The sequence below is a fragment of the Gossypium hirsutum genome, chromosome A13 (genome assembly GCF_007990345.1).
Source record: "Gossypium hirsutum isolate 1008001.06 chromosome A13, Gossypium_hirsutum_v2.1, whole genome shotgun sequence".
In the NCBI taxonomy this organism is placed as follows: domain Eukaryota; kingdom Viridiplantae; phylum Streptophyta; class Magnoliopsida; order Malvales; family Malvaceae; genus Gossypium; species Gossypium hirsutum.
Window position 1 is genome coordinate 3,784,631 of NC_053436.1, and position 13,014 is coordinate 3,797,644.

The following is a 13,014-nucleotide window of genomic DNA, read 5'->3' on the forward strand; positions in this document are numbered from 1 at the left end:
CTACTTCACGCCAATACATGAAGACAAGATCTGCTTTCTGCGATCTACTTCGCCACCAATATGGGAAGACAAGATCTGCATCTTCGATCCACTTCCTACCAATATAGGAAGATAGGATCTGATATCTTCGATCTACTTCACGCCAATACATGAAGACAAGATCTGCTATCTTCGATCTACTTCGCCACCAATATGGGAAGACAAGATCTGCATCTTCGATCCACTTCCTACCAATATAGGAAGATAGGATCTGATATCTTCGATCTACTTCACGCCAATACATGAAGACAAGATCTACTTTAATGACTTCAATCTATCCTACTGTAACTTCAGGGGTATAGGATTTGTTTCTTTGATCTGTTCTCTGGGGAACATGACCTGCAAAATCCATTTCATGGACCTATTTATGCTTAGTGTTTAGGATGACATGATCAGAATGAATCAAATGCTCCTAACTAGATGTGTATGTATTATATTTGTAGAATGTCATGAGAATGATCCATTTTTAATGCTTAGGTTGTCATTCCTCATTGTTCATCAAGGTTCCATCACTAATGCACTCTTGTTCAGCCAATACCTTTGACAGAAAACCTAAAGAAATAGATGCAATTTGGACTATTCTTCCTCCAATGCTTCTAACCCTTAAGTTTGGTCAGCTCTAAACAACAGTCCTGTTTCAGGTCCTCGTGTTATTTAGAAACTTTCAGAGTAATATGCAGAACTCCTTCTGCATGTGTATTGTCAATCCATTAATCGTTATTTCAAAGAAAAATGCTTGAAAGATTATCAAAATGGACAAAATAAAATTTTGCTAAGAGCAAAGCTCGAAATGAATAAATCAATCAAGATAGCAAATTTTGCCGATATATGATGAAAAATATCATCACAATGAATAAGATGGAATTTTATTGAGAGCAGAGCTCTAAATGAACAAATAGCAAATTTTGCTAAGATGTAAATAAGATAAAAAAAGGTGCCCCAGATATCGCAGCATGAGCTTCTCTGCACAAACTCTGTGTTTAGAAATCCTAAAAGACTTTGTTGATGCCCCAAGATGTAGCATCTCTCCTTCTTGTTAATTCGGAGAAGACGAAACTACTTTATGCCTCATCTTTGATCGAAAATTTGAATTGCCCATTCCTGGGTTTTCAATTCAAAACCCCTTTGGTCTCAAGGTGCCCTTTGCGGGTTTTCGCCTTGGCCTCTCCCTTTTTTTTTTTTTTTTTTTAGGCAAAGTACCTCTTCACTGAATCTGAATTCACAGGATTGGGCAAGCTTTTGCCATCCATCCCAGTTAAAATTAATGCCCCTCCTGAAAAGGCCTTTTTTACTACATAAGGTCCCTCCCAGTTTGGCATCCACTTTCCTCTGAAGTCCTTTTGTATGGGAAGGATCTTCTTCAGCACCAAGTCCCCCTCATGGAAGTTTCTAGGACGAACTTTCTTATTGTAAGCTCGCATCATTCGTTTCTGGTACATTTGACCATGACGGATAGCTCTTAACCTCCTTTCTTCAATCAAGTTCAGCTGATCATATCGGGCTTGGACCCATTCTGCTTCGTCTAACTTTAGTTCTGAAAAAACTCGGAGAGAGGGAATTTCAACCTCAATTGGTAGCACTGCCTCCATTCCATAAACCAAAGAGAATGGTGTTGCCCCGGTAGAAGTCCTGACGGACGTTCGATAAGCATAGAGGGCGAATGGCAACTTCTCGTGCCAATCTCTATAGGTCTCAGTCATTTTCCCCACAATCTTTTTGATATTTTTATTGGCTGCCTCCACCGCACCATTCATCTTCGGACGATATGGCGATGAGTTGTGGTGCTTGATCTTGAATTGATTACAAACCTCTGCTATCGTGCTATTATTCAAATTTAATGCATTGTCTGATATGATCCTTTCAGGCATTCCATACCGACATATGATTTCCTTCTTTAAAAACTTGCTGACAGCTGTCTTTGTGACGTTGGCGTAAGAAGTAGCCTCTACCCACTTAGTAAAGTAGTCAATCACTACAAAAATGAAACGATGTCCGTTTGAAGCCTTTGGCGATATCGGCCCAATGACGTCCATGCCCCACATAGAGAAAGGCCATGGGGAAGTCATGACGTGAAGAGGTGATGGAGGCACATGAATTTTGTCTCCGTAAATCTGGCATTTATGGCACTTCTTTGCATACTTGATGCAGTCTCCTTCCATGGTAGACCAATAATATCCAAATCTCATGATCTGTCTGGCCATTGTGAAACCGTTAGCGTGTGTTCCACAAATACCGTCATGAACTTCTTCCAAGATCTGCTTGGCCTCCACAGTGTCTACACATCTTAACAGCACCTGATCTTTTCCTCTTTTGTACAGGATTTCCCCATCTAAGACGTAACCACTAGCCAGCCTCCTCAACATTCTCTTGTCATTCTCAGCTGCTTGGTTCGGGTATTCACAATTTTTCACGTATCGCAATATGTCCTGATACCAAGGGTTGTCGTCCTTTTCTTCTTCCTCGTCAATATTACAACAGTGGGCTGGAGCATCATAAATGCTCATTTGGATAGGCTTCACATCCTCTGGTCTATTTACTTTGATCATGGAAGCCAATGTAGCTAAAGCATCGGCCATCTGATTCTCGTCTCGTGGGAGATAACAAAAAGTGATGTCGTCAAACTCCTCAATCAATTCTAGGACTATCCTTCGGTAACTAATCAAATTAGGGTCTCTTGTTTCCCATTCGCCTTTGAGCTGATAAATTACCAATGCCGAATCCCCATATACCTCAAGTACCTTGATTTTGCGTTCCATAGCCGCGCGGATTCCCATGATACATGCTTCATATTCCGCCATGTTATTTGTACAATCAAAATCTAGTTTACAGGTGAAAGGATAATGATCACCGTTTGGAGATACCAAGACTGCCCCAATCCCGTTGCCCATGGCATTTGAGGCTCCGTCAAAATTTAATTTCCAAGTATTGCCTTCTTGTGTGCTCGCTTCAGTAGTTGCCACACACATCAGATCCTCATTTGGGAAGTCAAAGTTCAAAGGCTCATAATCGTCCAGGGCTCTACTTGCTAGAAAATCTGCTATCGCGCTCCCTTTTACAGCCTTTTGATTCACATAGGTTATGTCAAATTCAGATAGTAGAATTTGCCATCGGGCCATCCTTCCGTTTAGAGCAGTTGACTCCATCATGTATTTCAGAGGGTCTAACTTTGAGATTAACCAAGTCGTATGGTACAACATGTATTGTCTCAATCTCCGAGTAGTCCAAACCAATGCGCAACATAATTTTTCAATTGGCGAATATCTCGTTTCGCATTCAGTGAACTTCTTACTGAGATAATAGATCGCTCTTTCTTTTCGTCCTGACTCATCATGTTGGCCGAGCACGCACCCCATGGAATTCTCAAATACTGCCAAGTATAGTATCAGTGGTTTGTCAGGGCAAGGTGGCATCAGTACTGGGGCGTTGGACAAGTAATGTTTAACTCTTTCGAAAGTTTTCTGGCACTCCTCATCCCATACACCTGGATTGTGTTTCCTAAGAAGACGGAATATGGGGTCACATTTCTCAGTTAATTGTGAAATGAATCGAGCGATGTAATTCAGCCTTCCTAGGAAACCCCGAACTTCTTTTTGAGTACTTGGCGGAGGTAATTCTTGTATGGCCTTAACTTTGTCTGGGTCAATTTCAATTCCCTTTTCGCTGACTAAGAATCCTAGCAGTTTTCCTGATCTAGCCCTGAAAGTACACTTGGCTGGGTTAAGTTTTAGCTGGAACTTCCTTAACCTCAGAAACAGTTTTCTCAGAACTTGCACGTGTTCCTTTTCTGTTCTGGATTTTGCGATCATGTCATCAACATAAACTTCTATCTCTTTATGCATCATATCATGGAATAATGCTACCATGGCTCTCTAATACGTTGCTCCCGCATTTTTCAATCCAAAAGGCATCACTTTATAACAAAACGTCCCCCACATCGTTATGAATGTGGTCTTTTCCTTGTCTTCAGAAAGCATCTTAATTTGGTTGTACCCGGAGAAACCATCCATGAAAGAGAACAGTGAGTATCCGGCCGTGTTGTCTACCAAGGTATCGATATGAGGCAGTGGGAAATTATCTTTTGGGCTGGCTTTGTTCAAGTCTCTGTAGTCCACACACATTCGCACCTTCCCATCTTTCTTAGGAACAGGGACTATATTGGCTACCCATTCTGAGTACTTGACCACCTGTAAGAAACCAGCATCGAATTGCTTCTTGACTTCTTCATTTATTTTTAGCAAGACATCAGGCCTCATCCTTCGAAGCTTTTGTTGGACTGGTTTGCATTCTTCCTTTATAGGCAATCGGTGCACCACAATATCAGTACTTAAACCTGGCATATCTTGGTAGGACCATGCGAAGACATCTTTAAACTCTTGAAGCAACTCAACAAGGTCTCGCCTTGTTTCCTTGGCAATGCAAGCGCCAACTTTTACCTCTCTGCCCTCTTCTAAGATCACGACTTCTACTGATTCCTTATAGGGTAGAATTTGTTTTTCTTCTTCTTCCATCATTCTTAACAAATCCGGAGATAAAACGTTGTCTTGGTCACTTTCAAAATCTTGAGGATTATCTATACTTATGTCTTGCTCAAATAGAGACTCTGAATTAGTAACAGAGTCGCTCATCTCGTTGATAGCTGAAGACCTGTTATTGGAACAAATGGAGGCCCAAATAAAAGAATCTAAGAATACTTGTATGCATACTATGATTATAAAGGGAATGAAAAGAATGAAAGAATATTTGCTCAAGATGAAACTGAATGAAAAGTTTTCACTGAAATTAGATTTTGGACATGTGCCTTTTACAAAAGATTCTTATCACCCCCAGGCTTAGGGCAACAAGTGTTCTGAATATTACTCTGAATTAGTTCTAAATGTTACAGGGATCTCTTCTGCAGTTCAGTTATTCAAAACACTTCCAGGTTCGTAAGGACGAATGCCCGATAAATTCCTTTCCACCCTTTCTTCCGCGGATATGGCATTGATGTCCAACCTCTCAATCCTTTCTTCTGTAACCTCATCCTTCTCTTCAGGGTGGGCAATTCCCCTTGAAACAAAAGTCTTAGATATATGGGGAAAGGTTATCGGTCCCCACTTGACTTCTATCCCGCCCAAATGTGCTCTTCTCTTTTCTTGCTTTTTCTCCATCTCTTTCCTCCTTTCCCTCGCATTAGGCTTATATCCCAAACCATAACGGTCCTATTTGTTAACTAGGATCGGTACTCCGACCCTTCCCTGGAAGTATTTTCCCAATCCTCTTCCAGGCAATGCTCCCTTTCCCATCGTTAGCTGTAAGCTCATTGACGTAGCTTTGGATATCTTAGGCTCTGGGATTTTGCTCATCTCGATGACAAATGTGGCATTTACGAATTCCAATGATCGGAATGAACATTCTATCGCTTCACTATCGGCCTCTATGTATGGCATATCATCGGTGACTGATGCAATGATGTCTTCTTCTGCATCTATAGTCACCAATCGACCCTCCATCACCAATTTTAACTTTTGGTGAAGTGACGATGGTACAGCTCCTGCAGAATGGATCCAAGGCCTCCCCAATAGGCAATTGTAAGATGGTTGAATATCCATTACCAAAAAGTCCACCTCGTATGTATTTGGACCAATCAATAGAGGTATCTCGATTCTTCCCATCACTTTTCTCTGAGTGCCATCAAATGCTCTCACTATATTTTGGCATGATTTAATGTGAGAACTATCCACAGGTAGCCTGTTTAATGTGGACAGGGGCAGAACATTCAGGGCCGATCCATTGTCAACAAGTACCGCCGGTAGTATACACCCTTTGCAACGGGCAGTGATGTGCAAGGCCTTGGTGGATCCCATACCGCCTGGCGGGATCTCATCATCGTTGAAGAAGATGAAGTTATCGGCATTTATATTGTTAACCAGGCGATCCAATTTGTTCACTGAGATATCTTTAGCGACATAAGTCTCATTTAGCACTTTTACCAACGCATTACGATGTATCTCTGAACTTAGAAGTAACTCGAGCACTGAGATGCGAGCGGGTTGCTTATGCAATTGTTCCACCACGCTATACTCGCTATGTTTCAAGAATTTTAGGAATTCTCTAGCCTCATTTTCAGTCACCGATGTGTTAGTATGCGGTTCAGTTCCGATCGTCTTCGTTTTATCTTGTTCAACCGCCAAGGCTTTTCCTTTTATAGGCTCCCTTTTTGTATTTCCCAGGTCGTAACGTTTTCCACTACGCGTATAGAAGCCTGCATCATTACCCTCTTCTGAAGCATTTATCGGGTTCTCCTCTCCCGTGATCATCACATTGCAGTCGTAATTCCAAGGAACCTTTTTGCTATCCTTGTAAGGAAAAGCTACAGGTTTTTGGATTATGACCCTTGGCGCCAGTTGTATTCCAGATCCTGTACTCGTTGGCCTTGAAATAATCACCACTGGGTGATTTGGGGCCTTTCCCGTAGGCCCCTCCTCCGAGGCATAAACTTCTCCATTTTCAAGTCCTTTGATCTCTTCATAAAATTCTAGCTCTTTGTTGTTCATCAGATTTTGCAACATGGCCTTGAATTCAGTGCAGTTTTGAATGTCATGGTCTTCTTCAGCATGAAACTCGCAGTACGTCTTCGTTCCTTCGGGCCTTTCTTTTGAATCTTGTTTGATGAGACCTCCTTCTATCATTTGTCTCCAGACCCAACTTAATGGGGTTTTTATCTCTGCAATGTCAGCTTTGATTCTCTTTTCCTCACCTTCAATTATTGCGTTTACCCCTTTATCAGCATGGTTGGGTAACGGATTCGCTGCTACGTTGGGTCCTAATGGGTTGTCAAACTTCACAATCCCCATCTTAATGAACCTTTCCACCGCCTTTTTAAACCCAGTGCAGTTCTCAATTGAGTGTCCTGGTATCCCTGCATGGTATTCACATTGGGCATTCGTGTCATACCATTTGGGATATGGAAGTTGCATGGGCTCGAGATAAAATGGAGATACTATGTGTGCATCAAATAACTTCTGATACAGTTCCCCGTATGTTATTGGAATGGGCGTGAATTGAAGTCTCTCTGTGTTAGTCCTTGTGTTGGGCCTTGTGTTGGGTTCCTGCCTCGAGGGGGCTTGGTGACTAGTGGTTATCATTTTTGGAGGGCCAACAGTAATCGGTTTTGAATGGCTCTTGCTATATGTGCTTACGTTGTTTACTTCGCCCTCTTTTTTCCTTGGGGCTAGTCTTTTGAAGTTTTCCCCCGTGTCAATTTTACCGCTCCTTACCGCGTTCTCAATCATTTCACCGGACATTACCATGTCCGAGAAGCTCTTGGTAGCACTCCCCAACATGTGGTTGATGAACGGGGCTTTCAAAGTGTTGATAAACAACATGGTGACCTCTTTTTCCAAAAGGGGTGGCTGGACTTGTGTTGCCACTTCTCTCCATCGTTGGGTGTACTGCCTGAAATTCTCGCTAGGCTTTTTCTCCATGTTTTGTAACGTAATTCGATCGGGTGTTATATCCGTTACATGACTGTATTGCTTCATAAAAGCTTGCGCCAAGTCTCTCCATGAACTAACTTTAGCACGACTCAGTTGGTTGTACCATTTGGCTGCAGATCCGATCAAACTGTCCTGGAAGCAGTGGATTAACAGCTGATCGTTGTTGACGTATCCTGTCATTCTTCGACAGAACATAGTTATATGAGCTTCAGGACAACTAGTCCCATTATATTTTTCGAATTCCGGCATTTTGAACTTAGGTGGGAGTACTAAATCAGGGACCAAACTCAGATCTTTGGCGTCAACCCCGCGATGATAGTCGATGTTTTCCATGACTCTAAATTTTTCCTCTAACCATCTACATCGGTCTTCTAGTTGTTTTGGCAGGTTCATTCTTGTTTTTTCTGTTTCTGCCACATCATCGAGGTCCGGGACCACAGGATTAGTGGGATTATCCCCGGGATTAGAACCCGAGCCCATTTGAAAATGCAATGGTACCGAGGCACCAGCCAGATATTGAGGTCTAATAGTAACCGGTACCCTCTGTGGGTACACCTCTGGTTGTGCTTGAATGTTAGTTGGGGTGAAACCTGGAGGATAAATAGGGTCATCGTGATCTTCCCCCGCATCGACTACGGGGTCTTTTCCTTTGTTATTTCCTCCAGCCAATAACTGCTTTAATTGGTTCATCACAGTGTTCTGGGATTCTAACATGTCTTGCTGGATTTTTTCCAGTCGTTCATGCATCTGATCTTGCATCTCTCGTTGCAACTGTTCCAATCTTTCCATCCTTTGATCCATTGCTTTTGTTTGGCGACGAGTACCGTAGTGATATTTGATTAGATTTTTGTTGGTTTCCAGGGTAACTGTCATAATTTAATTTTATTAGGGTCATTTTATGAAACTTACTGCATATGATGTAATGCAAATGTATGAGATGAATGCAAAAAGAGGCATTGATTCGAATTCAATCTCATTAGAAAACTCAACTAGAAAGCAAATTTCTTTACATAAAATAAATTACATATACGGCTTCGCCTTTATACCCAAGGCCTTAACCTTCCTAAGAAGCCAAGCTAAATCTCGACCTCGGCTTGATTCTGACTCATATTTTAAACTCAATACATCGGCCTGAACTGCTAATGTTTGCAGATGATCAGCCACTTCCCGCACTTGAGTCACAGCTTCGCCCATAACGTAATCTCTGTCTCTAATCTGCCTTTGAGAATGATGGAATTGCTCTTGCCATTGATCATTACTCCTCTCAAGAAGCTCCATTCGTAGCTCAGAATTGTGTAATGCGTCCTCAAGCTCCTCTACCTTTTCTTTCAGTTCTTCGATCTTATTTAAGCTTGCTCTTAATTCGATCATGGAGTTGCGACTACGGTACGAGTGAAGTGACTTCTCTAGCTCTGCCACCTTGGCCTTTAACCCTGCCTTCTCATTTCGGCACTCTAACAAACTCCTTTCCAAAGCATTTTCTCGAGCTCGAGCATCTTGAAATTTCTTTTCCCACTGATCGGCCCTATTCTTTTCCTCATTGATCTCTTGTCGCCACTGCTCTGACGTTTTGCCCAGACCGACAGTTTTCATCGACAATCGCAGCTTCTTGTAATCTGTTTTTAGACTATCCAAATCCTCTTCAGCTTTGTTCTTTCCCTTCCTTAATTTCTCGGCTTCTAGCTTGTGGATATCGATGTCTAATCCCAAATGCATTCTTTCTTCTTCTAACTGTTCTATTCTCTTTCCCAATTCAGAATTTCTTTTCTCAAAGTCTCGTTTGATGATCTCTAATTCTGACGGAACTACTTGTAGATACTCCTTTATAGACTGAACGCAATCTTCCCTCGGCTTAGGGATGTTGTCATTGACTCTTTTACTCCACCACCCATAATATTCTGAAGTTACCATCGCTCCTACGGTAAATCTTTTCATTCGGTGAACCTGTTTCCAAGCGTTAGATATTTCTCGAGTTTTTCTCTTGTAGTTTTCATCTTTATAAGAAAACTCACATTGAGCCAGCCCTTGTGTTGCTGGTATGAACTGTCTCGATCTATATTGTCTTAATACGAGTAAAGGGGCATAACCGACAGCTCCCCAAATTCCGAGTAAAGGGACCCAGTTGAAATCCCCACATCGATACAGGATCTCGTCGGGTACCATCCAAGGAGCTTTCCATTCAACGTCATCCTCCTGAAGATTTTGGAGAATCGTCATCCACTTCTCTTCCGTGATGTCGTCTCGTCTTGGTGTAGCAACTTGTTCCTTCAATGGGGAATAGTCTTCTGAGAAGACTCGATAGGAGACATTTTCCACCTTCCAAAAGTGACTATGGAACCACACCAATAGTAGCTGTGCGCATCCGATGAACCTTCCCTCCCCTGCTCTTCGACATGCGCTTAGAGATCTGAAGGTTTCTGCTAAGATTGCTGGGATGGGCGTGACTCCTTTACTAAGCCGATCGAACAAATCAGAGACGGCCTCATCTACGTGCCCTAAAGCTCTAGGGAAAATTACCAATCCATAGATACCTAGAGCGAAGACATCCACTCTTTTCTTCACATCAGGGTGTGCTAATACTAAACCTCGCAAGCTTTTCCAAGGAACGCATTTACTGTCTCCTTTCTGTTGGATTCGGGCAGCGACCCACTGTTCGCTCATCCCTGTAATGCTCATCAATTTTTTTAATAATGTCGGGACACTAGCAGCTCTAGAATAGGCCTTGTCAATTTGAATCTTTGGACACCGAAGCAAGGTCGTATATTCTTCCACGGTGGGCACCAAGTCCACTTTTCCAAAAGTGAAACAACTGTAAGCAGGATTCCAAAACTGGGCTAGGGCTCGGAATAAATGCTTGTCCACTTTGACACCAAGTAAGTAAGGCAAGTCCCCGTAGTCACGGTAAAACATCTGCTTAGTCCCGTCGTCCCATTGATCCCATATTTCCTTCATTTCTCGAATATCATTTTGGATTACGCTGATACGAGTGAAGTCCCATAACTCTGATACGTACCCTTCTGCAAGACTATCGCCTTTCTCTCTCCACATCGTCTCAGCCCATAATCGTACAGCTGCATTGTCTTCTACTTTATCAAGAAACCTCTTTTCCATGATAAGCTTTCTATCTATACTGAACGTGAATCGACACCTCTTTTGAAATGAAAATGCCATGCAATCACAAACAAAGCAAATTAGATCTAGGATTTAAAGTAAACAATAACAAATAAAGCATCTATTCGGTAAGCACTAGGGTCTGGAATAGCTCTATCTCGGTAGGTTCTTATGGTTCGCTATGTGTGGTTTGGTTCTAAAGTAAGGGTACCTGAACCAGCAGATTCCTCGATCCTCACCCATTATAGGCTCATATGGACCGAGTTCAGTTCAGGGGAATACATTTCCCTATGGCCATGCGGAGATGAAAATCTCACGAAGACATAGGTACGGATGTATCCCGGAAGCGATTCACTATCCCATGCGGAGGTGAAAACCTCACGAAGGCGTAGTTTCTCACTCCCACTTAAAAGGGTATGACCAGCGGTCATGCACTGCAATGTGCGGAGGTATAAAATAAAATACAGAACACGATAAAAATATAACTCAAAACAAAAGAGATGCAATGAGAGGATCGTAAATTTAAATCGAATTTTCAACTTTCGACAAAAAGACAAGAAATAATCAACACGTGGCTTGACTCTCTTATATTCCCCAGTGGAGTCGCCAAGCTGTTGACACCATTTTTTTGACGGAAAACGGGGTCAATTTGGATTTTGAAAATAAAACGAAAAATGGGAGTCGCCACCAATCCTTTTTAATGAGGTGTGATTGGATCACCTCAAAAACTGGTTGTTTCTAATAAATGATTTAATTTTATTAAAACAACGATTTTGGTCCACGAAATTCAGAAAACGGGTTCGGGAGTCGGTTACGTACGAGGAAGGATTAGCACCCTCGTAACGCCCAAAATTGGTACCTAGTTGATTAGTTAATGTCTTGATGTCGAAAATTGATAACTTAAAAGAATTTTAAAAAATACGATCCTTGATTAAAACGTTGAAAATTTTCAAGAAAAGGAGGGTATTTCACGTTATTCGAGAAAGAGAATCATTTCCAGTAAGGAGGACACAATGTCTCGAATTCCCGATACGCGAATGAAAAGTGCTTATTTAGAAAATATTTAATTATCTTGGATTAAAAAGGGATCACAACCAGTAAGTTAGGACACGATCCTTTTTAATTCCCGATATTTTAAAAAAATTCGTGTAATAAAGTTTAAGAGAATATTCAATTGTTTAAATCAAATGAAGAAATCGCAACCCAATACGTTAGGACACAATTTATCAAAATATTAAACACTGAATATTACATTTATTTCGAAAAATTCTCGTTTCGAGAAAGCAACATGTCACATCCAATGCGTTAGGACACAACGTATTGAATTCTTGATAACGAGCTTGTTATCATTTTTGAAGAGTAGTCTCGATTATTTAAGTTCAACGAAGAAAGTCGGAACCCAATACGTTAGGGCTCGATTCTCTCGAAGATCCAAAATACCGAATATTACTTATATTTTTTAAAATTTCTTTTCTTTGAAATCTAAATAGAAATGGGCGTAATGGAAAGATGATGATGTAAGCAAAATAATCTCGAGGAAAACAAAATATAAGTAAATAAGAAATTATATATATAAATAAAATCAATTACGTATATACAATAATAAACCAATATAAAGCATAATAAATAATAATAATAATGGACATACAAATAAATAAATAAATGAAGAAAATAAATAAAAGATATGTATATGGATTATAAAAAAAATAAAAGCATAAACATTTACATACATATAGGTATATAGATTATAAAATAATATGTATATATATAATATAAGTATATACGTTATATAAGAAAGGTGTGTATGCACATAAATTTATAAAAATATGAAAAATATATGTATGTATGTATTTCAAAATTATTAAATATAAAAGTTTATGTAAGTATGTATATGCACGTATATGTATATAAAAATATATATAAAAATTATAAAATATAAAATATATATAAGTATGTATATATATAAATGAGGAAATAATAATAATAATATAATATTAAGAAATGAACAAAATAACAAAAGGACTAAGTTAAAAATTTAACAAAATTCGGGTCAAATCACAAATAAATAAAAAGGGAGGGATAATTCTAAACACGCGCGAGACATGGAGGGACTAAAGATGAAATTTGTCCTTCGCCTTTAAAACGACGTAGTTTCAGAAGGGACTACATTGAAAACGCAATAAAATTCCGGGTAAAATTCAAAAGATAAAAAAAACCTAATTTTAAAAGCATTAAAAAGCGGAAGGGCTAAACGCGCAATTAGCCCTTCCGTTAAAACACGCGGATCCCCCAAGGCAGACGGGTCGGGTCTCGGGTCAGGAGCCCAAAACGACGTCGTTTTGGGGCTGTCCTGACCCTATCAAAACGGTGCCGTTTTAAATTTAATATA